This window comes from Rhamphochromis sp. 'chilingali' (assembly GCF_963969265.1).
Source record: "Rhamphochromis sp. 'chilingali' genome assembly, chromosome: 14".
Taxonomy (NCBI): Eukaryota; Metazoa; Chordata; class Actinopteri; order Cichliformes; family Cichlidae; genus Rhamphochromis; species Rhamphochromis sp. 'chilingali'.
The window spans coordinates 36,588,633-36,613,253 of NC_137941.1; positions in this window are offsets into that span (position 1 = coordinate 36,588,633).

Here is a 24,621-nt window from a genome sequence, read left to right on the forward strand (position 1 = left end):
TGAACAAAGACTGAATATACAGCGGGAGCGGTCGGGTGCGGTACAAAACCTTGCGGGAGCGGGCGGGAGCGGGACTAAAAAAACATTCCCGCGCAGACCTCTAAAATGAAGTGTATGTTCATACGATACACTTCTTCTAAGAGAATGTAATTACCAGTGAGGCTGAACAAGTATCAGGTCATATATACAGTAAAGGCGCCTCAGCCTTGATGCACCTTAAAGACAGAAGAGACTCTGCTCTGCGTTTACAACAGTAATGGTCACACTTGAGATATGCTTATTACAATAATGAGCTGTGCAGTGAAAGTCATTTACACCTACAGAGAAGCCAAAGCTGTTTAGGACAAACAAGCTGGTCTGCACTGGTGAGGATGGCAGAACAGCCTCTGCTTTAAGATGAAAATGAACAAGTTATAAAACATGTTTCTGATTAATGAGAGCATAACATTCCAATAATCTGTGAAATAACTTATCTGCCTCATTAATAACTTATGTGAATTAGTTTGGTGCAAAGAAAAGTCAGATTAAAAAATGAGCACAGATTCTGTCAAATTAGGAAAGTAAAAATTATATTGGTCACTGCTCCTAATCTTGAGAAGAATTAGTCATAGTACTCTCCTCTAGACAGAGAAAGTGCACCAATCAATCACCAATATTATTAACAGGTGAAGATCACTTTACCTGATATCTCTTCATAGTGGCACCTTTCAGTGGCTGAGACAGTTAGCAACTGAAAGTGAAACACGAAAAGTGAGCGCGAGAGCCCTCGGTGCACCTGCTCGCTGCTGCAGTCAAAGTAAACTTTATTGTCATCTCCGCTACAGTCCAGCATATAGAGACGAGACGACGAGGCTCCAGTTACAGCTGTGCAAGTAAACAAACAATAAATATAAGAAGAGTAAGAAAATAAATATACACTTTAGGACTCGGGGTAAAGGATCAATAACAATTTAAAATTTACAGTTTGATGATTTAAAGTCTCACACAACCCGTCAAAAAGGGCGGGGCCGGCTGCTTCCAAATAGAGCACATTTCATTTATAATGATGTAAATCCAAGCCCATCATGGATTCATGATCTGAATCCTGGGTTGTGTGAAATCCCAGAAATAAACCCTGGACAAAGTGAATCTGTGAACTAAGGTGTAGGTCTGTTAGATCATGTTGTGGTGATCCTCGGGTTGGGGGATGGGTGTTCATACTGGAGTGCAAAATTAAAACCAGTGGAAGATGCACAAGAAAAGTTGAAAGCCATCAGGTGCTCAGTTTAGAACAAAGATAAAGGAAGAGGAGGAGAAATGAGCAACAGATGCAGGTAAGCAGATGTGTGATTGGATAATGGCAGGTCATCCTGAACCAATCAGAGTCAGAATACTTTGTTAATCCCTAAGGAAATAATGTGGGTTACAGTTGCTCCAAGAAGAAATGGTAAAAATAGCAACAGTAACAGACTAAACTCCAAACAATACATTATGTTACCGATTTTAATATTAATTGTCAATTGTTGATTTGTCCTGTTCTCATTGTATGACGAATTATGATGGCTGTTTGGTAGCTGTTTGCATACAATGCATACTCTCTCTCTCTCTTTATATGTGTGTGTGTGTACAACAGTTTTATGTTAATGTACAATCCTTAATATGTTGTGTGTGTGTGTGTGTGTGTGGGGGGGGGGGGTTCACCCAGGGTGCCAAACAGGCTAGGACCGCCACTGTTGGATACACTGTGTATGTCAATGCAGGTCAACAGCAAGCCAAACTCAATCTTCATGAGCCAGGAAACCGAGCGTCTTGCTCCTTTATTACAATTGTGGCTTGAATAGCTCGATGAAAGTGTCGAGTGAAACTAAAAGTAAACCAGAAAATAAAATTTCCTTTAGCTCTTTGACATGTGAAATAACAAAAAGAAATAGCTAGAGATAGAAAACATGTATCAAAGTTAGTCTTAGCTGCTAAGTAATGATAAACAGTTGTTTTAGCAATCCTACACAACTTAGATTGTTAGCATCATTGCTATGACCATGCTCTAAGCAAAATCCGCTTCTGGGATATGGCTAATTCCTGGTACAAACACATTCTCAAAACGATCTCTAAATCTTATAAACATATAAAGCAAATTAGAACATGTAACAAACTTACAGCCTTGCTTTCGATGGTGTATATAAAGATTCAGGCCACAGAAGGTGAAGTTTAAACACGGATAGGCAGGTTTTCTGTACAATGTTTTTTCCCAACTGACCACGCCTTCTGCTTCCCACAGTGCATTGTGAACACAGATTACACATTTAAAATAAGCTACAGAAAAACTAATGCTGACTGTATAGAAAATATTTTTAACTAAATGACTTTTTTAACATACACTGAAAAAAAGGGATTGGCCAGCTCTTGGATTTACGTAAGCATCTTGCGTGTATTTAACACAATTGCCTCATGCTTTAAAGTTAAGTGTAACTACATAGTGTAGAAACTACATGATATGCAGAGAGGCTAGATTAAATTGTTCATATCATGTTCAAGTGAAGTAAGTCAATAATATATCAATGTTAAATCCCACGACACTGCACGGGTTTCAGACTCGCGCTCTTTAGATCGTGGTTTCAGGAAGGCATCCATCTCAGTCAAGTCGAGCAGCCACCTCTACTTTTTTTAGTATACCAAAAAAGTAAATTGGGTGGTTGTTGCATTAAAAAAGTCTAACTTGTAATTTAAACACAATAATTTCATGTTTCTATGAACGTAATTAAATCATGAAGGATCTGTATGAAATTCAACAACTTAATTTGTTCTTGTTGAGACGACCTGATACAATCTAGTGAGAGTGGTTAGTTGCTGAACTCATGAAATTCACAAGATCACACAAGATTTCAAACTGCAGGAAAATCACTGGAGTTATAAGAGGCAGACAACTGCACACACACCACGTGCATGCTGTTGCTATTTATTGTGGATTATTACAAAAACAAAAGAATTCTGCATCAAATACAGGAAATCATAGCTTTCCTACATTTCCTAGATTGTTGGCATGGTGGTTAGTGCTGTTGCTTCACAGTAAGAAGGTCCTGTGTTCAAATCCACATTCTTTGCAGGTTTCTCTCTGGGTATTCTGGTTTCCTCCCGCAGTTAAAAGTCATGCAGTTGTTAGAGTTAGGGTTAACTGGTGATTCTAAATTATCTGTGAATGTAAGCGTAAATGGTTGTTTGTTTCTATGTGATAGACTGGTCAGCTGTCCAGGGTGTACCGTGCCTTGTAACCTATCACTTCAGGGTTATTTCTCAGCCCTCCTGCAACCAGGATAAAGGAGGATGGTAGTTGTTGACGACCCATTCAATTTTTATGGTAACCAGGATCTAGACTTTGTTGAACATTATGTAATATGAAGACAGCATGTAGGATTTAAGTGACCAAGTAGTACTGGGGTAAAAGTTATTGAATAGTGTTGAAAAAAAATGACAAAATTGTGAAGGATTAAAATATTCCAGGAGCTCAACTTACTTCATCTGAACATGTTTCAATCGTGTTTTATGAACACAAAATGCACATGTTTACTGAATATGAAAAAGTTGTGTTGATTTAACGCAGTCGTTTAAGTTTCTGCCAAAGCAAAACATTTGTGTGCAACCAGTGTCCACTATTGAATCAAGTAAATCCAATATGGCCTTTTTTTCAGTGTAGATGCCACAGATGAAATATGACATTTTTTAATCGCTAAATTATTATGAATCATTTTTTAATCTTTTACTTGGGACAGAACAACCCGATCTACCTGCTGAGCTACAGCCACAGTGATTCAATCCAATAGGCAAGTTATTGCAGCTCAAATTGTCAAAAAATGTTAATGTTGATTCTGACAGTAAGGTGTCAGAATACATAGTGCATTGCACTTTATTGTATATGACGTTTGTATATGGAGAGGATGCCCGTGTTTGCTTTTTTGACACCAACACAATATTAGAAAGTTAGTCATAAATTCCTGAACGGTGTACACTGAAAAAAAGGCCATGTTGGATTTACTTGATTCAATAGTGGACACTGGTTGCACACAAATGTTCACCTTGAGGCGACTGTTGTTATGTATATAAATAAAATTGAATTGAATTTAAAGACTAGAATATGAGTGCCTGCATATGATGCAAGACAAACAGATGACCTGGCAATGAACAAGGGGAGACTCAGATAATAAATACACAGAGGGTTGACAAGGGAAGTGGAAACACAGCTGGGATGAATAGACATAATGAAACAGGAGGAAGCAAAACTGAACACACTGAACTCAGGATGCGAGACTGTCAAAATAAAACAGACACATACGAATTCTAACTAATTCATGGAGCTTGACACAGGAGCCAGGAGGAAGGAAGAGCATAGAGAACTTAGCATGAGTGCTTAGACGGACTGGAGAGACCACGGGCGGAGAAACGAAGAGCGGAAACACGGAAACAGTTAAGGGAGATGAGACATGGAGGGAGAGAGAGCGAGCATGGAACACAGGGAGAGAGAGCGAGGGGTGAGAGACACAGAGGGAGAGAGAGCGAGGGGGTGAGAGACACAGAGGGAGAGAGAGCGAGGGGGTGAGAGACACAGAGGGAGAGAGAGCGACACAGAGGGAGAGAGAGCGAGGGGGTGAGAGACACAGAGGGAGAGAGAGCGAGGGGTGAGAGACACAGAGGGAGAGAGAGCGACACAGAGGGAGAGAGAGTGAGGGGGTGAGAGACACAGAGGGAGAGAGAGCGAGGGGGTGAGAGACACAGAGGGAGAGAGAGCGAGGGGGTGAGAGACACAGAGGGAGAGAGAGCGACACAGAGGGAGAGAGAGCGAGGGGGTGAGAGACACAGAGGGAGAGAGAGCGACACAGAGGGAGAGAGAGCGAGGGGGTGAGAGACACAGAGGGAGAGAGAGCGACACAGAGGGAGAGAGAGCGAGGGGGTGAGAGACACAGAGGGAGAGAGAGCGAGGGGGTGAGAGACACAGAGGGAGAGAGAGCGAGCAGGGAACACAGGGAGAGAGAGCGAGGGGGTGAGAGACACAGAGGGAGAGAGACACAGAGGGAGAGAGAGCGAGGGGGTGAGAGACACAGAGGGAGAGAGAGCGACACAGAGGGAGAGAGAGCGAGGGGGTGAGAGACACAGAGGGAGAGAGAGCGAGGGGGTGAGAGACACAGAGGGAGAGAGAGCGACACAGAGGGAGAGAGAGCGAGGGAGTGAGAGACACAGAGGGAGAGAGAGCGACACAGAGGGAGAGAGAGCGAGGGGGTGAGAGACACAGAGGGAGAGAGAGCGAGAGGGTGAGAGACACAGAGGGAGAGAGAGCGAGGGAGTGAGAGACACAGAGGGAGAGAGTGCGAGGGGGTGAGAGACACAGAGGGAGAGAGAGCGAGGGAGTGAGAGACACAGAGGGAGAGAGAGCGAGGGAGTGAGAGACACAGAGGGAGAGAGAGCGAGGGGGTGAGAGACACAGAGGGAGAGAGAGCAACACAGAGGGAGAGAGAGTGAGGGGGTGAGAGACACAGAGGGAGAGAGAGCGAGGGGGTGAGAGACACAGAGGGAGAGAGAGCGAGGGGGTGAGAGACACAGAGGGAGAGAGAGCGACACAGAGGGAGAGAGAGCGAGGGGGTGAGAGACACAGAGGGAGAGAGAGCGAGGGGGTGAGAGACACAGAGGGAGAGAGAGCGAGGGGGTGAGAGACACAGAGGGAGAGAGAGTGAGGGGGTGAGAGACACAGAGGGAGAGAGAGCGAGGGGGTGAGAGACACAGAGGGAGAGAGAGCGAGGGGGTGAGAGACACAGAGGGAGAGAGAGCGACACAGAGGGAGAGAGAGCGAGGGGGTGAGAGACACAGAGGGAGAGAGAGCGACACAGAGGGAGAGAGAGCGAGGGGGTGAGAGACACAGAGGGAGAGAGAGCGAGGGGGTGAGAGACACAGAGGGAGAGAGAGCGAGCAGGGAACACAGGGAGAGAGAGCGAGGGGGTGAGAGACACAGAGGGAGAGAGACACAGAGGGAGAGAGAGCGAGGGGGTGAGAGACACAGAGGGAGAGAGAGCGACACAGAGGGAGAGAGAGCGAGGGGGTGAGAGACACAGAGGGAGAGAGAGCGACACAGAGGGAGAGAGAGCGAGGGAGTGAGAGACACAGAGGGAGAGAGAGCGACACAGAGGGAGAGAGAGCGAGGGGGTGAGAGACACAGAGGGAGAGAGAGCGAGAGGGTGAGAGACACAGAGGGAGAGAGAGCGAGGGAGTGAGAGACACAGAGGGAGAGAGAGCGAGGGAGTGAGAGACACAGAGGGAGAGAGAGCGAGGGGGTGAGAGACACAGAGGGAGAGAGAGCGAGGGGTGAGAGACACAGAGGGAGAGAGTGCGAGGGGGTGAGAGACACAGAGGGAGAGAGAGCGAGGGAGTGAGAGACACAGAGGGAGAGAGAGCGAGGGAGTGAGAGACACAGAGGGAGAGAGAGCGAGGGGGTGAGAGACACAGAGGGAGAGAGAGCGAGGGGTGAGAGACACAGAGGGAGAGAGAGCGACACAGAGGGAGAGAGAGTGAGGGGGTGAGAGACACAGAGGGAGAGAGAGCGAGGGGGTGAGAGACACAGAGGGAGAGAGAGCGAGGGGGTGAGAGACACAGAGGGAGAGAGAGCGAGGGGGTGAGAGACACAGAGGGAGAGAGAGCGACACAGAGGGAGAGAGAGCGAGGGGGTGAGAGACACAGAGGGAGAGAGAGCGAGGGGGTGAGAGACACAGAGGGAGAGAGAGCGAGGGGGTGAGAGACACAGAGGGAGAGAGAGCGAGGGGGTGAGAGACACAGAGGGAGAGAGAAGATCCAGAAAGTAATACTAACTAATGATTAAATGCAGGAAGTTACACGGAGTTTAACACACTGAGGGACCAGTGGACGGGGCCACGTATTTCTACCCTCCATGTCTCTCACTCCCTCGCTCTCTCACTCCCTCGAGAGAGAGAGCGAGAGAGGGAGTGAGAGACACATGAAGGGCTGGGGAGAACACACATGGATGTAAGAGACAGACAGGGGAGACATGGAAAGAAACACGAGGGGAAGATGGGAACACAAAAGTCAAAACTAAATGATGGGAAGAACATTACAACACAAGGGAGTCACAAAACACTATGAACACAAGATGCCAAATGAGCCAGAACCATTACAATATTTATTCCTTAATGTAAGGAAGAGATTATGATTCATTCTTTAAAATGTAAGACAATATGATGCTCAACGTAAATATTGCTCCCTTATTCACAAGGGATTCACAGCAGGTAGTGCTACATGGTTTATGTGGCACATTTTGATACCGGATGCCCTTCCTGACGCAACCCCCGAGGGATTTGTGCCTACTCCTGAGATTAAACTGGAGATTTTTCACTCGTTAGGTGACTGTATAAACAACTACAGTAAGCAGCCACTCATAAGTTAGTTATTCACGAGGGGTCACCACAGCAGGCAACTCTGCATATTTGATTTGGGAGATTTTTATGGAGGATGCCCCATCTGATGCAACGCTTTCTTTGATTTACACACACTAGTCTCATTTCACTAGTTTTTACTACAAATTTAAAAGTCATTTACGGTCATGAGGATCGTGCTAGTCTTCTTTCTCTCTGAACACACCAGCTCATACCAAGCAGCACCCCGTGATATTAACAAATAACCAACACTAAAGAGCCAAAAACATTTTTTAAATGATAATGTCACACAGTGGAAATTTGTGTTTTAAAGTTGTATCAATCTGTGTATTGGTACATAGTGTTGATTTTATTTGCATGGTTTTATTGTGATATTTATATTATGTGTGTTAATGTTGTACCATATTCCTTTAACCCACTGTGGACTAAACAGACAATTGTAGGCACCTGTGAGGTGGGGGCGTACCCCAAGGTGGCCTATCAGCCGCCAGATTGACCTGTTAAAGGGGATCGTGAGCGCAGAGACAAAAAGAAGCGACGCATGAAAGGTGAGCAGAAGAAAAAGGAACGCGTGCAAGCGTGTGTGGAAGGAGCTGCTGCCTGACTGTGGGGCGCCACGAGTCGTTCGGTGATCCAGTCCCAACGGCAGGAACAGCAACAGTGGGTGGCGATGGCCGCAAATCACAACAGGGCAGGGATGCCCTTCTGCCTGCATCTGACGGTGAGACGAGGGAGGCCGTGTTCAGGTGTGGAGTGGGGCGGGACTGTGCGGCGACGCGCTGTCGGGAGGAGACAGGTCTGCGATAGGAGCCTCCTCCCTGGTCTGCTGCTGGCGAGTTTTACCATACGGGAAGAGAAGTTCCTCTCCTGTCTCTTTCAGATAAGGACCATTCGCCCATGTGTGGGACTGTGGGAGGTAGGGCTGAACGATATATCGCATTTGCGATAATATCGCGACATGATCAAGTGCAATTTTCTAACCGCAAAGGTTGCGATTATACTCTGGACATGTCCAAATTCATGGGCTGCATCCTCCTGAGGCCGCATTTGTAGACCGATTACGTCACAGCGACGCGCCGAAGGCTGTCCAAATTACTACCATATCCCAGAATTCATAGCGCGGCCCAGCCAAACTCCAGTTTCCAACAATGGCGGCCGCTACTAAGTTTTAAAATTACTCATACTAATCTTTCTGGGTCACAAAATAAACTTTTAACATATTTTCAGGCGAGAAAGTAGTTGTGTAAACATCAAATATCTGCTCGGTTTATCAAGATATCCCATATTTGCAAAAGTGCTTCGACGTTTTCAGAGGCGTCTGCTACCCACCAGCTCGACAGCTAGCCGGGAGCTCGAGGGTTACTGATGCGGCCGAGAACGGCACAACTCCCGGCACATCATTTTCAGATCACCGCGGAGTTTCGCTGCTCGGGTTAAACGTAATATATAAGTCACTTAGACAACCTACAAATGTTATTGTTGGGCTTTTTTCAGTGTTTTGTTTGTTCGTGAGTAAATCGGTTTGGCTGAGATTAAAGTTATTAGATTAGATAAAATAAAACTTTATTAATCCCCCGGGTGGGTTCCTCCTTGGTTTTCACACAGCTGACTAAACGTCAAACAGAAAACTTATTAAACAGAAGTATGAGACAGTCGAGAATTTACGCCAGTGTCTGGTTATATTTTAGATAGCAAGAAGCAGACGGCCGAGTTTATTAAACTCCACCGAGACAGCGGTGACGCTAATCAGAACTAGACCGTCCAATTTCACGCCTTTAAACTTTAAAGGCGTGTTTGTGTGTGTGTTTATACAATTGCTATTATGTTTGCACTTTATGTGTAATGTTACTGACTGCAGAGATCAGTAAGATGTGTGTATTTTTTATTTAATATTATTTTTTAATTGAATGACTGTCTAGTAGTTCACAGATGTCGAAAAACTGAGTGTGGTAAAGCCACTGATTTTGTTTATGTATATTTCTGCAATCTGCACATTGTACTGACTTTCATTTTAATGTTTACACCAGGGTTCCTTGTCAGCACTTTATGCTCAGATGTTTGTAAGCTAAAAATAAACTATTGTGTATGTTCAAATATACTGTTGTGATTGAAGAAGTTAAATAAAAATGTCAGTCATCAATTCATGCATCACCTCATGTCATCATAACAGAGGTCTGTCTTCCAGGAAAGAACAGTTTAAAATTAATGTAATATAGTATTGGCCATACTATATGATGTATTGCTTGTCTTTGTTTAATAATACAGAAGACAAAGACCTTAAAAAATAATCGCATATCGCATCGCAATCGCAATATTGGGGCAAAAAATCGCAATTAGATTATTTTCCATAATCGTTCAGCCCTAGTGGGAGGGTAATTTTAGCATATGGAAAACATGTTTTAGCCTTGTTTTAATAGTGTATAGTTATTTCTGCCGGCAAGGTTTTTAGCGGGTTGCAAACACTGTTTTTATTGTATACGGGGAATTTAGTTTGTATCTGTGATTCTGGCTGTGTTTTTTTTTTTATGAAAATAAATGGTGTGTTTGAAGCCAGCTTAGTTTCTGTGCCCTGAGCACTGACCCGCTCACTCCCCTTTTCGCTTGTATGTATACGGACGTGGTGGTGAAGGTTTAGGTCCACCAGTCTTAGCGGCTACAATAACTCGTCCATCTGTGCTTTAGTTTTGATGGGGAAATTCTAGTATGTTATTAGTCTTTTTCTTACTAAGTAGCCATTATAACCAATGGACCCCTCTGTGCATCGGACCATGGTTAGCTACTTGCTAACAAACTTGCTAGCGTATTTGCCAAAGACAACATTAACATTTGTTGCAGTAGCCATCCTTTTCTGAAAGCGCCGCACACCCTTGGCCATGACCTCTCAGTGAGCTTCATGGTGTAGTCACCTGAACTGGTTTCACCTCACAGGTGAGCCTGTCAGGGTTCATTGGTGGGGTTTGTTGCCTTCTTAATGACGTTGGGACCATCAGTTGTGTTGTGCAGCAGTCAGGTTGGTGCACAGCTGACAGGCCTGTTTGACAACTGTTAGAATTCATATTACGGCGAGAACCAATCAGCTGAGTGAAGAGAAACAACAGCCCATCATTACTTTAAGAACTGAAGGTCAGTCAGTCGGTAAACTGCTAAAACTTGTGCAGTCGTAAAAACCATCAAGACCACGATAAAGCTGTCTGACATGAGGACGCCCCAGGAAAGAAAGACCAGGAGTCCCTCTGCTGCTGAGGATACGTTCATCCCAGTCACCAGCCTCACAAATCACAAGTTAGCAGCAGCTCAGATCAGAGCCCAGATAGATGCCACACAGAGCTCCAGTAGCAGACACATCTCTGCATGTTCAGAGGAGACCGTGTGAATCAGGTGAACGATGGTCTCTACATGCATGTGGGAAGCATGGAGAAGGAGGTGTGATGGTGTGGGGGGGCTTTGCTGGTGACACTGTAGGATATTTATAATAAAATTGAGGGCACACTGAACCAGCATGGCTACCACAGCATCCTGCAGTGACATGCCATCCCATCATTTATTTTCCAACAGGACAATGACCCTAAACACACCTCCAGGCTGTATAACAGCTATTTGACCAAAAAGGAGAGTGAATGGCCAGAGTTTCAAGTAATGAGGTTAGTGTATGTACAAGTAATTCCTGTGAGACTTCTGTAAATGCTTCTCCCTTCCTTGGGCACTCTGACGTTACATAATGTGTGGGTAGCCTGCTGCAGCAGGGTCACTTATATGACAGACGATGCTAACTGTTGGCATTTTAGGAAATATGGAGAATATATCCCATCAGCACGGTTTTATTTGACTTGTTTTTCTGGGCTCGACGTCATTCTTCACTTTTTAATTATTTATTTGTTTTGTTTTGAAATAGGTGTGAAAAGCCTGATTGGTTCTGGGAATATGTCAACAGCTTCATTTAAAAACGAGTTTCTTTAGCTGCGTCCAGACTTGAGCTCAGGGCCCGATGGTCAGAGTGAGCCTCTCTGCTGAAACACTGTCCTGTTGGTGATTAAATGGTGAATAAACCAAAACCTTTAGCAGTACCATTTTCATTTCTGTAAATTATTAGAATGTTTGAGATCAGTTTATATGAGCAAATTATAACATATTAGTGTCAGTTCATAGGATCCTTACAGAGGTATTTACAGTGATAAAAATCTTTTCAATCAATACAATGTTTTTGTTTTTTTGGAGGTCATGGATACAGCATCAGCAGAGTGATTTCATCCAAGTCAGTCCTATTCAGTCCAGTCAAGAAGAAGAGACGCCAACATGTTTCTGTTTTCCAGCATAAAGCGCCACCACAAGAGTAAGTCTTCCATTTCTCTGTGGGTTTAAGCAACTGATTCCCCCGAGAGTGTGGCCCTTGTGACTCTCACAGAGGTCATGGTTGTGTGTTTGTGTTTGGATGGAAGCTATTCTGTGTGTTTTGAGCCAATAAAATGCAATCAGCTTTATCCACAGGGGACGTAAGTGCAGCATTTTCACACTGACATGCAGACAATGATTTAACAGGCCTCCTCACACTAATGCTTTGTTGGACAAAGCTTCCAAGAAGGAATAAGGTGCTCCTCAAACAGCCAGCTGGGATGATACTCCGTCGTCATTGTAATAAAGTTTCCAGCTTGTTTCATCAATCAGGTTTGTTGGTTCCCTCGTGTTTATATACTGTGGCAGTCTTAAAGTCAGAAAACACTAGAATATTACAATATGTCATTAATATTACACCCAGTAAAGATGCAAGAAACACAGATAAGAGGTCAGGGATCTAAGTAGTGTGGCTAACCATGCTTAGAGTTAAAATATAAAAATAGAAAGCCATATTTAATTTATTGCTATTATTTATTCATGGATTTACCATAACAAGCTGAGACCCAGCATGTCAAATGAAACATGATAAATATTCATGATCTTGAGTGATGGGGAAAAAAAAACCTTTTGTCTTACCAGAAGTTTCCTTATACGTGTAAAGAAAAACAGTAAGGAGGCATTATCTTTGCTCCTAACTGCACTCAGGGATTTTTGTTATGGTGCCAAAATCAAAGCCATTTCTTTACACACATGCAGGCGTTACATTCGTTACATTATACATTACATATGGTTAAAATGCATCAAGTGTGGTAAATATACATGTTTCATATAAACAAACTCCAAAAATAGTTTCTGTCCTCCACAGAACATCACAGGACTAAAACCTCGCATATTTCAAAACTCCATATAATCCATTTCTCTCTCTCTCTCTGTCTCTCTCTCTCGCTCTCTCACTTTTGCTCCTCGCTAACAATCCCAAAATTTTCCCTCCTCCTTAACAACCAACTTTTATCCATAAATGGGAACGTTGTTGCTGTTTTTGCCATTTCTTCCTGCACTAAACATGACAATATTATCCACTACAATCATTGCGTATATTTTTTATAATCACTCTGGTTTTATGTCAACACGATTTAAAATCTGGAGAGTTTGAAGCGTCCTGTTGTTTTGTCATCTTAAATCATTCATGAAGTTTGGAGGTGCCAAACGTAACAATCAACCACCTGTACTGAAATCTAAAAATGTCCATGATGCACAATCAAGGTGTTTGTTGCTACTGACAACAGTGGGCTGAACCATCTTTAATGGGGGAGGGAGGGAAAGACTATTATATTCAATGTTAATTGTAGCTAGGCTCAGTGTTAATGATAACTTATTTATTTAATAAATAACGTCGTCATGTGTAAAATTAGGGCGGCACTAGGGATGGCAAGAAATCGCTACAATAGAGCCGCCCGATTGCATTATATTTAATGTACTGTGTGTATTTTAGAATAGAATAGAATTCAACTTTATTGTCATTGCACATGCACAGGTACAGGGCAACGAAATGCAGTTTGCATCCATCCAGAAGTGCTTTAGTGATATAGATATATTACAATATATATTAGCAATAATATAGATATGTGAGTATATTACAGAAATGGGTCTATTATGTTATAATGAACACGGTATGAAGTATGTTGTGAATATTCTATAACTATAAGTATGTACAGGCTGTAGTGAGTACAAGCTATGTACAGGATATGAACAGGATATAAATATGAAAAACTATACAGAATATGAAATAAATAACTTTACAGAAATCTGAGATATACAGCTATACAGAAATGGGAACTATGCAAGTTGTAAACAGTTGTAGGATTAAAGATTATCGAATGTACAGAATGATTATTTACACAGAGCTATACAGTAGTGCAGTTAAGATAAGTGAGATATAATTCCTACAGAGGCTATATAAAGTGCTAGTGGTTGTGAGTGGTGGTTCAGTCCATGTTATTATTGTGTGTTTGAGGGTACAGTTGTCCATTGTGGGTGTGTGTATGTTCAGTCCATGAGTTAACGTGGGTCAGATGTCAGGAGGCAGAGTTCAGGAGTCTGACAGCTGTGGGGAAGAAGCTGTTCCGGTACCTGGTGGTCTTAGTCCGGAGGCTCCTGTGGCGCCTCCCGGAGGGCAGGAGGGTGAAGAGTCCATGTGATGGGTGACTGGGGTCTTTGATGATTTTCCCAGCCCTTTTCAGACACCGCTTCCTGTAGATGTCTTTTATGGCAGGAAGTGGTGCTCCTGCGATGCGCTGGGCAGTTTTCACGACCCTCTGCAACGCCTTCCGGTCCGAGGCAGAGCAGTTCCCGTACCAGACTGTTATACAGTTGGTCAGGATGCTCTCGATGGTGCAGCGATAGAAGTTCACCAGGATGTCTGAGGACAGGTGGTTCTTCCTCAGAGTCCTCAAGAAGAAGAGGCGCTGGTGAGCCTTCTTGACCAGCTTGGAGCAGTTGGTCGTCCAGATGAGATCCTCAGAGATGTGGACTCCCAGGAACTTGAAGCGGCTCACACGCTCCACAGCCATCCCCTTAATGTGGATGGGTGGATGTGGGTCAGCATTCCTCCTGTAGTCCACGATGAGCTCCTTGGTCTTCTCGGTGTTAAGCAGCAGGTTGTTTGTGTCGCACCACTCAGCCAGACGATCCACCTCCTCCCTGTAGGCGGCCTCATCGTTGTCACTGATGAGGCCAATCACCGTGGTGTCATCTGCAAACTTAATGATGGTGTTGGAACCATCAGCAGGTCTGCAGTCGTGGGTGAAGAGGGAGTAGAGGAAAGGGCTCATCACACAGCCTTGTGTGTGTGTGTAGATGAGCAGCGGTTATCCAGCCGGACATGTTGGGGCCGGTTGGTCAGGAAGTCCAGTAACCATTTGCAGATGAGGGAACTGATGCCCAGGCCTGTCAGTTTCCTGATGAGCTGTGAGGGGTGGATTGTATTGAACGCTGAACTGAAGTCTATAAACAGCATTCTGGCGTAGGTGTTGTTGTTGTCCAGGTGTGAGAGGACAGAGTGCAGTGCGATGGAGACAGCATCCTCTGTGCTCCTGTTCTGGCGGTATGCGAATTGGTGGGGGTCCAGGGTGGGGGGGAGACAGGATTTGAAGTGTGCTAGGACCAGCTGCTCTAAGCACTTAGTGATGATGGGGGTGAGTGCTACTGGGCGGTAGTCATTGAGGCAAGATGGGTTGGAGTTTTTGGGTATCGGGACGATGGAGGTGGATTTGAAGCAGGCCGGTACCACAGCGTGGGCCAAGGACAGATTGAATATGTCTGTCAGCACTCCTGCAAGCTCCCCAGAACACGCTCTGAGAACACGCCCGGGGATGCCATCAGGGCTTGCAGCCTTGTGGACATTGATCCTGCTCAGCACCGCTCCTACATCGGTGGGGGAGAGAGTCATAGGTTGGTGGTCTGGCGTCATGTCTGCTTTGGTTGTGGTTGTGGGGTTCCCTCGCTCAAAACGAGCATAAAAGTTGTTGAGCTCGTTGAGGAAGGAGACATCAGAGGATGCGGGGGAGGGTTTGGTGGTCCTGTAGTCTGTAATGGTCTGGAGTCCTTGCCACATGCGTCGGGGGTCGGAGTTGGAGAAGTGTTCTTCTACCTTCTTTTTGTAATGGTGTTTGGCTTTTTTGATGCCCTTCTTTAGATTAGCCCTGGCTGTACTGTAGGCGTGTGCATCTCCTGACCTAAAGGCGGTGTTGCGGGCCTTCAGGAGGAGACGAACATCCCGGTTCATCCAAGGCTTCTGGTTGGGGTACATGGTGATCCGTTTCTGGGTGGTGACACGGTCTGTGGTTTCGGAGATGTAATCCAGTACAGATGAGGCGTACTGGTCCAGGTCTGTGTGGGTGAACATATTCCAGTCTGTGTTTTTAAATCTGTCCTGGAGCACTGCCTCTGTCCCCTCTGGCCACACTTTAATTGTCCTCACAGCAGGTTTCACACGTTGGATGAGTGGTGAATACCTAGGTGTGAGGAACAGGGAGAGATGGTCCGACTGTCCAATGTGGGGGAGGGGTGTGGCTTTGTAGGCTCCAGCCAGGTTGGAATACACATGGTCTAAAGTCTTGTCCCCTCTGGTGTGGCAGGAGACATGTTGGTGGAATCTGGGGAGGACTGTCTTTAAGTTGGTGTGGTTGAAGTCACCAGCAACAATAAAAGCAGCCTCGGGGTGTTTATTCTGGTGTTTGTTAATGGCTGCAGAAAGTTCTTTCATGGCCAACCTAGCATTAGCATCGGGGGGGATATACACGGCAGTGAGTATGATCGAAGTGAGTTCTCTGGGGAGGTAATAAGGTCTGCATTTGACCATTAAAAACTCCGCATTAGGTGAGCAGTGACTCTCAGTAGTAGTGGAGTTCATGCACCAAGCATTGTTAATATAAATGCACAAACCTCCACCTCTGGTCTTGCCGGAGTCATCTGCTAGCCTGTCGGCTCGGTGTGTGTGGCGTCCTGCTAACTCGATAGCATTGTCCGGGCAGCTGGACATTTTATGGAGCTTTGTTAGTGAGATCTGATCAGATCTCCACAGTGATTACACTGCAAGAGTGGCTGGTTTGATAATTAAGTGTTTGTATTATTTATTAATAATTAATTACATCATCTTTTGTAGAAATACACTGTTTTAGTAAATGTATTATTTGATCATTAATTATCTGAGGACTAAGAAGAAAGAAGGCGTAATATGAAGGTTGCAAAAACAGAGGAGGAGAGACGAGGGTACAGGCAGAGAATGAACTGTTAGAATATTAAACTATAAGAATAATAAGACAATAGTAGAATATATAATACGAATATAAAAACCGACTGAAAACAAAACTGAGCATAAAGAAACAATTTGAATAAATCCTTTCACTAGCAAATAATGCATGACTGTAATTATTAAAACGTTTGTGAGGAGTGACGTCACAGTTACTAATCAAAAACGTTACTACATGAATTTTTCAATTATCTGCATGATGGGTGGAAAAAGATCCAACATCTTTTTTATGCACACTTCCAAGTATGGAGCTCAGTTCATGTGTGAACGAGGACGTGTCAGTTTGATCTACATCTTTTACTTTTAATTTATTGCATGAAAGGAGAAGAATCCCAGCAAACACTGTGGGGTGGAATTATCATCAGATGACAGTCTTACCTTGACATCTACGCTCGAAAACCTGTTCTATAACCTCCCCGTCTGCTGGACATTATCATGAAACGTCCTCTGGATATCCTCTGTGGGCTTATGGAGGGGAACTTTCTGTACAAGCCTCGTCTGTGTCACAGTCTTTGTCATAATAATGACACCAATTTAGACCACACAGAAAACATCAATATTTCATGCACGTTTGCTGGGATGTGATGGTAATGAGCATTGCTTAGTCCAAGCTGAGCAGGAACCTTTGCTGCACCATAGTCTGAGCTTAAGAACTGGATCATTTTACCTGTGCTCGTTTCAGCAGAATCACCGCAACATTTCTACACACAGAGAGGTTTTTGCTGATTTGTTGTCTGAATTTAAATAACATTTTAAACAAACAACATCTGTTTTTGTCACATGTGCACAGAAATAACATTTGAGGTTGACGAAGCTTTTGGTTACTTCATAGATTTTCTTTAGCGCTTACACAAAATATAAGGCTGCGATGTGTTTGCGTGTCCCTGCACCACTGCAGGTCACAGACTTCAGTACATCTGTCTGATATTTCTCAGGCTGGTAAACACCGAGTCCACAGTCGCTGCTGTTCACTATTGTTCAGTCTCTTTTGAAAGCTGATGGTGAAATGAATGGAAAAGAGAAGAAACACTATAACTTACGTAGCATATAGTGACATTATCCCAGACTGCCTAGCAACCATGGTCACTCCACATACAAAAGCTTTCCCCACATGCATGCTAATGATGACGACTCTCTTATGATTCCTTCGCAGACAGTCCAAGGGCACTTGTACCGACTGAGTCCTTTATACAATTACACTAAATATTTCTCTTTTACATTAAAAAACCCCAAACTTAATTCCAAAGCAGTTCCTGTTAATTTAGCTTTCTCTTCATATTAGGTTGTTTCTTTCTTTACTGTGTTTCTTTCTTTTATTAGAAGATAATGTTATGCTGAAAGCTTTTCAACGGTCTGAATTCAAAGCAAATCTAAAGCTTTCAGAGAGCAAAGGCTTCATTCCTGACTTACCATCTTATATAAGTGCTCAGCCAAACAGGGCGAAATCCACAGTCAAAGCGGCAGAGCTGTCAGTCTCCCCACCAGCAGCAGACTTAGCAGCCAAGAATGTGCTGAAGCCACAGGCTGCAAGTTTGTGAATTTTTCATCAGCGTAGCCAGTCCTCCTCTCAGAAACCTCCTTTGTAATTTGAACGAGCACAGCACTGCTGTCCTTGTTCTTCTTAGATTGTTTTTAACATGCTTGGCTCTTACTTTCTGGGCTCATTGCAGTTCATAGAGAACGTTCTGGATAAAATTTAAAAGACAGAAAGTTAAATTAAATCTCAGATTCACTTAACATAAGTAATGTTGCTACTACATGTATTACATTACGTATGAACCACAAAATTAAATATTCTCATTAGATTACTTTCCTTTTTTCATTACATTACTTTATGCATTCCACAACATCACTAAGAAGCACCACTGTGCACTTGCTAGTTAACACATGCCCACATATTACAACAACATTGGTCAAAATAGTAACAGTGACCTAGAAATGGGTCATTTTGTTTTTGTGCCACACGCTTGGTTCTTGGTTACTTGGAGTCCGGCTCCAGTCTGCCCGAGGTTTTATCAACACCATGTGTCTGGCCCCACACAACAAAGTGTATAAATAAACAATAATTTGTTTTGTGGACATTTTTACTTCTGATCATCACTTTATTTTTTAACATCACTATAAATATTCTTCTGTCTCCTGTTCACCATGTGGTGAGCTCTCACATCGTAAATTCCTCTGCTGATGAGAAATTCTCTGATGTTTTTAATTTATTCATGTCCTTTTAAGCTAGTGTTGATCTTTTAATTTTAAATGAAATCTGTCCTGTTAAATTGAGATTAGTGCCTGTTTCTACATCCTCACCTTGGATAAATGATGTTCTGCTTATATATGCCAATATAAGAAGTATTAATTATCCATCACCATCACATTGTCCGCTCCTGCTCCAGCTCAGCCTGTTACTCTTGCTTGTATCACTTAACTAGTGTTGGAAAGTAATGGAACACATGTACCAGTGTTATGTATTTAAAATACAAGATATGAGTACCGTAATTGTCGGGCTATAAGCCACTACTTTTTGCAGAAGCTTTGAACCCTGCGGCTTTTAGTCAGGTGCGGCTTTTCTATGGATTGTCCATGAGCGGATTTGTTTTGTTTCTTCCGCTGTTGTACGGCACTACATTGCCTGGCGGAAGAATCGGGGTTCAAGAGTGGTATGTTGGTCATATGTCCATCCGCCAGGCAACGTAGTGCCGTATGAAGTAGCGCAAAAAACAAACTTCAAATTAACGCTACGTGTTCAGCGGGAGGTGTGGATGATGAGCGGCGATAAACTTGCGAAAAGCAAGTTATGCCCAACTCCACCGGTGGATTCTGACAGCGTGGAAAAGTTTGAAAACATCCACGATCACCAACGGATTTGAAGGGCTGGACTGTTGCATGATGGAGAGGAGGACACCGCCACGGCTCTTCTGAGGGTGTTCGACTCTGACACTGACAACGAGGATTTGTTTGGTTTTGAAAGTGACAACGAAGGAGAGAAGCTGAGAGTGGATGACGAAGCCATCCTGAGCCTGTTCGTTTCCGACACTGGAGAAGAGGACTTTGGTGGTTTTAGTGCGCAGGAAGAAGAGAAAGATGGTGGTGAATGACTGACTTTTCTTCTTGTTAAAGCCGTGTCACTGCACCTGAGCCTAAAAGGTAGGCCGAAGCTATTTTTCTGGTGTGCTGTAGATTATTGTTATGTACTACATTTGTTACTCATTTATGAAGTACAGTACATGTTTCGTACTTGTAATTACCGCTACTTGTACATATACCTAAAAAGTTATGCAAATATGTACCCATAACTTGTTTTTCAAAATATTAATAAAAGTTATGTCTCCAAACAGCCATCTCTTTCCTGACAATTCGCTTTGTGCATATTCTCTTACATATCTCTTATATTATACATATGATAAGTCAACATTGAAACACCTGCGGCTTTTAGTCAGGTGCGGCTAATGTATGTACAAAACAGGATTTTCCCCTGATTTTAGCTTGTGGGGCTAATATTCAGGTGCGCTCTGTAGTCCGGGAAATACGGTAACTGTATTTCCCGGACATTACAGTTACCATTTAGATAGGTGAAAATTAAAATAGTTACTTTGTTGAAATAAATGGATTACACTGCGGTCTTTTAGCGTTTCATATGTTAGGCTATCCCCTCTCTAATTGCCGGAAACCCAAACAAAACACACAGTAAGAGGCTCTAATGTAAGCGTCGTGTTAATGTTGGTGGCGTCAGTTACACAATGGACCCAGAGCCAGCACAGCAGAGCCAGCAGTGCACGGACAGGAATGCATTTCTTACTTATTAAGCCCAACACCACTTCACATTTAAAGAAGAAAGGGATGAAATCTGACTGTTCAATGCAAACTCTGTTTGCCAGCAACCAAACTGCTCTCAGTGTACAAAGACTCCAACCTAAAGAAACATCTGGAAGTAGGTTCTTTATTTAAACCTAACGTTAGCCTGCTGCAGCTAGCTTGTTTTAGTTGTGCTAGCTACCTGGTTTATGTGCCACTTCACTGCTGTGTGATTTATTACTATTACTCAAGGCTGCATTACAACCTGCTAGCTGCAAATAATGATGCAATAACCTCAGCTAACACCATCTAACCATGTTAGCTCAGTGCTGAGTATCCTTCAGTAATAGTAATAAATCACACAGCAATAGTACATTCATGTAGTTGTAAAACGCATGACAATATATCAAGTAATCCAAAGTATTCAGAATACGTTACTGTCATTGAGTAACGTGAATGTAATCTGTAATCTGTAGTGGAGTACATTTTAAAAGTAACTTTCCCAACACTGCACTTAACATAAACACAGCAGGTTGTTCACCGCTCTAACACTTCTGCCTCCATCTCACTGGTTGTTAGTAAATGACAGAGCACACTTTGACTTAGAAATCCTCTCAAACTTTGCAGATGTTTTTCTACCTGACAGGAAGCTGTGAGTTATGTTTAGTGTGCTATAATAACATTACCTTAAAGCAGACTGAACTGACTCAGTTCAGTCTGACCTACAACAGCAGGTACTGTTATTGAATTACAGTTTTCAGATAAAGAATAGTGAAAGGAAACAGTTTCACTGAACTGCTGATCTTGTTCCCTTAACAACAGCTGCTTTTTAGTGATGATGAATATTGGATGTTATTCTATCAGTGCCTGGCAACTAGACTACAGAGTGACGCACATATAAAAAACACAAACTGTGAAATCTGTCAGGACATGGGTAATTTAATATGCATGAGCAGATTTTAAACAGACATACATGGGTTGACTTAAAAGTAGGGCTGAACGATATATCGCATTTGCGATAATATCGCGACATGATCAAGTGCAATTTTCTAACCGCAAAGGCTGCGATTATACTCTGGACATGTCCAAATTCATGGGCTGCATCCTCCTGAGGCCGCATTTGTAGACCGATTACGTCACAGCGACGCGCCGAAGGCTGTCCAAATTACTACCATATCCCAGAATTCATAGCCCAGCCAAACTCCAGTTTCCAACAATGGCGGCCGCTACTAAGTTTTAAAATTACTCATACTAATCTTTCTGGGTCACAAAATGTTTAACATAGAAAGTAGTTGTGTAAACATCAAATATCTGCTCGGTTTATCAAGATATCCCATATTTGCAAAAGTGCTTCGACGTTTTCAGAGGCGTCTGCTACCCACCAGCTCGACAGCTCGAGGGTTACTGATGCGGCCGAGAACGGCACAACTCCCGGCACATCATTTTCAGATCACCGCGGAGTTTCGCTGCTCGGGTTAAACGTAATATATAAGTCACTTAGACAACCTAAAAATGTTATTGTTGGGCTTTTTTCAGTGTTTTGTTTGTTCGTGAGTAAATCGGTTTGGCTGAGATTAAAGTTATTAGATTAGATAAAACTTTATTAATCCCCCGGGTGGGTTCCTCCTTGGTTTTCACACAGCTGACTAAACGTCAAACAGAAAACTTATTAAACAGAAGTATGAGACAGTCGAGAATTTACACCAGTGTCTGGTTATATTTTAGATAGCAAGAAGCAGACGGCCGAGTTTATTAAACTCCACCGAGACAGCGGTGACGCTAATCAGAACTAGACCGTCCAATTTCACGCCTTTAAACTTTAAAGGCGTGTTTGTGTGTGTGTTTATACAATTGCTATTATGTTTGCACTTTATGTGTAATGTTACTGACTGCAGAGATCAGTAAGATGTGTGTATTTTTTATTTATTAGTTTTATTTATTTAATATTATTTTTTAATTGAATGACTGTCTAGTAGTTCACAGATGTCGAAAAACTGAGTGTGGTAAAGCCACTGATTTTGTTTATGTATATTTCTGCAATCTGCACATTGTACTGACTTTCATTTTAATGTTTACACCAGGGTTCCTTGTCAGCACTTTATGCTCAGATGTTTGTAAGCTAAAAATAAACTATTGTGTATGTTCAAATATACTGTTGTGATTGAAGAAGTTAAATAAAAATGTCAGTCATCAATTCATGCATCACCTCATGTCATCATAACAGAGGTCTGTCTTCCAGGAAAGAACAGTTTAAAATTAATGTAATATAGTATTGGCCATACTATATGATGTATTGCTTGTCTTTGTTTAATAATACAGAAGACAAAGACCTTAAAAAATAATCGCATATCGCATCGCAATCGCAATATTGGGGCAAAAAAATCGCAATTAGATTATTTTCCATAATCGTTCAGCCCTACTTAAAAGAATAAAGTTTTTTGTAAATACCATATTTTAGTAAATGCAAAAATCAAAGTAATCCAGGACCTGGTTTTTCTGTGCTCGTACAAGCCCTGCTGCAGACCAGCACTCTCCCAGCCCCCAGCACACTCGTACGCCCGTAAAACACTGGAGAGTCATGGAGGCCTCCATCAAATGAAGATTCATTGTGTGGCTCAGCGATATCCTGGGACATAAATCATCAGTGTGGGGCAGATAGTGTGGCAAGTCATTTCCTGCTCGCAACGTCTCTTTTTTTCTGTCCATTTTATGTGTTTATATCAACCTTTTTGCCACTGCTGTGTTTGGAAGCTGAGACTGGAAATATATTTATGACAACTTTGAAATTCACACTGGTTATTGGAATGTTACAAATGGGGGATTCCCAGCCAGTCACTATCACCACACGGGAAAAAAAGCATATATATAAATATCAGGTTAATTATTAACAGCTAATAGATAAACAGTTCTCTTATAAAGAAGAATTTAAGGGAAGATTGTCACGTTTCTATTATTGCTGATGCTGTGAAGCCATGATTTTAGCTGACATGATGGATTGCTAGCTTTGCAAATAGATTTGTAACTCAAACAGAAACAGGAGACTGTCAGCAGCAACGTCAACTTTATTTTTGGTAAATAGACTAAAACTTTAAGATTGTAAAGTTAGTTCACTCTCTGGAACAGCAGACAAAGTTTACTAGAGTGTCTGTGAAATTTATTCATTATTTACATGACATGGCACAAATAATACAGACATGTTGACATTTAATTGGCAGGTATTTAATTTTGATGTTCAATAAGTAAACACTGCACAGAAGCTTGCAGACAAGTCCAAATACTAAATAAGTAAATAAAACGTACAAAAATAAATCCCTGCAGTTCCTCTGATCAACACTTGAGGCAGACTCCAAAAACGAGTCAAAAGCCTTCAGAGTCTTAAAAACCGTGTTTTTTTAACCTCGTACAAAAAATGGTTTTGACCTCTATCTGGTCTTTAACCGCCTAAGACCTGAACTCTTCCACTGCATGCATTTTTCATTTCTCTTTGATATTTGACATATTGGGGCCCGATGAATGTAAAAACAAAGATTTTTTTTTTTGCCACATATGAGCATATTCATTGAAAATTTTGATAGAACAGTAGCAGTATAACGTACTTGTAAGTGGATATCAGGCCCTTGTAGAGCAAAGTTCAGTATTTTTGTCTAAATAACCCAAAATGTGATGTCCACATATGTGGATGCAGGTCCTAGGAGGTTAAGTCTGACGTCACTAGCCGTGTCTGGGCCTAAACTCCGCTGCAGGTCCATAAATCAAACGATCACTATGGCATTACTGAGAGTTAAAAACTGTCTAAAGTCTTTCATCTTTAATAAAATGATCAGCGTTCTGCTCTACCAGGTGTAACAATTGAGTTTAACATCCAGGCATCCATGAAAACGGAATTTAAGACATTTAACGGAGTTAGAAGTTAGCAGGAAGTTAGCTCGCTAGCTTCTATCTAAATACAATATAGCATGTCCTGACTGCGGGGTTTTGGAAACAAATTAAAACGTACAGCTCTGCTATCACTTCCAGCATAAATGAAGACAGAAAACTAAACAGCAGTGACGTTTGTAGGGTTACTGAAGTTGGGCTAGCTGGTATATAATGATGTGCTACGTGACCGCTAGCGACACAGCTATGTTAGCATAATATAAACAAGTTAACTTTTTTTCCACTGGATAAAAGTTACCGTGAGTGTTCTCGGTGGTCAGGAACAAATGTAATCGCATGGCAGGATGCTGTAAAAGGACCAAACTTCAGCCAGGAGAACAACTGAGATAATCCATCCACAATACGAGG